General features: G+C 44.8%; 1 long non-coding RNA gene across 1 annotated transcript; it reads left to right on the forward strand.

Annotated features, from left to right (window-relative positions):
- Window positions 1-319: 319 nt before the first annotated feature.
- Window positions 320-2641, forward strand: LOC103187096. The gene is made up of 3 exons (XR_488847.1): window positions 320-395; window positions 987-1022; window positions 2450-2641. It is a non-coding gene; the product is annotated as an uncharacterized LOC103187096 (long non-coding RNA).
- The last annotated feature ends 465 nt before the right edge of the window (window positions 2642-3106 follow it).

Genomic DNA, 3106 nt, shown 5'->3' on the forward strand with positions numbered 1-3106 from the left:
GCGGAATTTCAAGTCACAAGTCTGGGTGAAATCTCTTCCACCTCTTTACCCTCCCCCTCCTGCCCCCATTGGGACTGCTGTGGTTTCTCTATTCCTTGTAGATGTGATTTCTGAACCCTTACATCTTGCAGGGCGTATAACACAGCAGTCCTGCTCTGACCACATCCTGACCTTACGAGAGAGAGATCGAAGCCCATGTTGTTTTGCAGGCTTCACCTCCTCTGCAGATGATCTCTTTCAGACGTGAGAATATACAGCGCTGGGTACATGATAACCACAGCCACGAGCACACAGGAAGCATCACCATGGTAACTGCCCCGTTATTGCCAGGGGAAAGCTCCCACTGTGTCACCTGAGGAGCCTCCTGGCTGCACTAATGGAGGTCAGGGCTACAGGTTTGCTTTTGATTTTCACTTCTTCGCCCATTTTATGATTACAGCATCTTTCCATTAGCTCAGGTCTGGGTAAGCCCTGTTCGCAGAGGGACTTTTCAACCTCAGCACTGTCTGAGTTGCGCACAAACTTAACCCTTTTCTTTGGTTAGCCGGGTGTCTGGCACATGTTGAAACCCATCACCGTGCCTAAGAGTATCCAAACCAAACTGAGAATTCTATACAGAGATAGATTGTTGGAAATGGAATGCACAGTCCCTCATGGGGAGTTGCTTACCTAATTCCAGAAATTATTAGGTGCAGTTTGGCAAGAGCCAAGTCTTGGGGACCCCAGAGTGTACTTTGGGGTAACTGCTGGAGTCTAACCAGCTAAAACTGCATAGCTTGCCATTGACTGGCAGGCTTTCACGCTGCTTATCCAGCTGGGACACCCATCTCATTAGGGCACTGGCTTGCAGGGTTAATGGGAGCTGAGTAGGAGGATTCCCTGCCCCAATGAATATAACTTCTTGATAAATTCTGCAAAACTTCCACGTAAGTGCAAGTCGTCGTAAAAAGTGACGTAAAGTTTTTCGTTGTGTTTTTTTTCTGCAGGGGAATTCTCAGCGTGATGGACGTCAATGTCAAGAAGTGAGTTTTGTGTCCACACCTCATATCTAACACTTGTCAGTGCATTGAAGGCGGATGCAGAAAGAACCCTTTTGTCATATTAACAGGCCTCAACCCTGACCTCAGAGCAATCTTTTTTGCAATGATGTGGTTGGTATAGTTTCTCCATCGAGTGACTGTTGTGAACACTGGTCTACACAGAGCAAAACATACCTGACCAGGAATTAACCACATAGTGGTTATTGGCTTCACTCTGTTGCTGCAGTGGTGGCTATAAAGGCAGGCCAAAGGTCAATACGACTGACATCAAACAATACATACCAAATGTCATTTATTCTGTGCCTAACTGTTTCTCCATAAACATCAACAACAACAAATTACATTTGTTTTGGCCTTTCACATCGGGAGAATATACCGAGATGCAGGACAGTGAAGGATTTGGACTCGAGCTGGTGGTTGGAATCAGGAAGGGTTGAGGGTAGGAAGGTGAACAAAGGCACGATCGAAGAGAAGGGCCTTGAGACGTGCCTTGAAAGAGGCAAGGGAGGGAGTGAGGCAAAGGGACTATAGGATGGAGTTGCAAAGGGTGGGAGTATTCAGTCTTCCTGTTTGTGTGTCAGAGGCTGCACTTACACTTTTTACTACGTTGATCTGTGTCTGTTTCTAGCATTCTATCTCACTCTGCATCAGATGTGATTTTAACTGAACAGTACTTTGTGTTGGCAGATACCTTACAGCTGTCCTATAGCTTATCTGATTCAGTGTTACATGCCTCCAGCAATATCTGGGATGGAAATGATATTCGTTCAATTTCCTTTTCTGCAAATTAACAGTCATAGTGTCACAGCCCCCTCGCCCCACACCCCAAAAAAACATCATATATTTTCTGGCCAACAATCCCCCAAATAAAATTAGTCACTCACTTCATGGCTGTTTGTGTGACATTACTGTGTATAAATTGGCTGCTGTGTTCCCTTAAAAATACACAGTAACTGCAATTTACATTCCAATAAATCTGTTTTTGCCATATCAACCTGTCCACCTCCTCCGCTCAGCAGGCTCCAGGTGCTTCACATCCCCTGCCCGGTCAACCCCACTGTCAGTGGTCGGGCCTTCAGCTTCTCTGCCCCAACCTTTGGAACTCCATCCAACATTCCCTTCTCCTTGCTCCCTCCCTTGCCTTCTTCAAAGCATATCTCAGGAGCTTCCTCTTTAATTGCGCCTTTGGCCACCCTCCTACTCCTAGCCTTCCTGTCCTCCAGCCCTCCTGATCCCAATCTCCTGCTCGGGTCCAAATCCCTGACTATCCAGTGCTTTGGGATGTCCTCCCGACGTGAAACGCATTGTATGAAATGCAAGGGTTACTATTATTGATTATAGTGCTTGGGTTTACAGAGATTCTGTTTGCAAGAAATGACCTTAAACTTTCCTTGTTCCTTACTCTTTAGAAACCTATTCCTTGACTTTTACCTGAGGGCCTATATAACAGGGTACCGGGTCCTACAAACTTACACTCCAGCCTCTGGATCCTGGCATCAATGGGAAATGGCTACAAATGCTGTTAAGATGGGGCTGCTCTTGTTCAGTAATGCTGCTGGGGGTAAGAGCGATAGGCTGAGGAACCTGTGAACGAAACGCTGAAGGTTGGTCCCTGTTTGGCAGTGATGATGATTGAAATGAATCTGTGGAACCCATCCGCCCCTAAACTGGATATCTTTCGAGTATTGCCGCTGGTTTTTAGAAGCATTAAAATGTGACTTGAATCTAAAGTACTTATGAATCGGTGCATTGTGTCGGGAGTTAATGGGAAATATCTTTATCCATCTCAATTCGGATTTTGGCAGTCACCTTTCACATGCTAATGTTGTGTTAAACAATGGCGATCCAAAATTCTGCCTCATCCTAGACTGTAAAGATCATTTTGTTTAAAGTTTTTAAGAATTTGTGGAAAATTCTTCAATTGAGTTAATTTTTGAATTCAGTTCCTTTTCTTTTAAAAATAAAGAGTTTCTAATTTAAGATTCAGTTTAAGAATGATTCACGTCACGGCTGTTTGAGCAAACTGGCTCCAGTGTTCAATTATATAATACTGTACAGTCACTAAG

Source organism: Callorhinchus milii, unplaced genomic scaffold (genome assembly GCF_018977255.1).
Source record: "Callorhinchus milii isolate IMCB2004 unplaced genomic scaffold, IMCB_Cmil_1.0 Scaffold16, whole genome shotgun sequence".
In the NCBI taxonomy this organism is placed as follows: Eukaryota; Metazoa; Chordata; class Chondrichthyes; order Chimaeriformes; family Callorhinchidae; genus Callorhinchus; species Callorhinchus milii.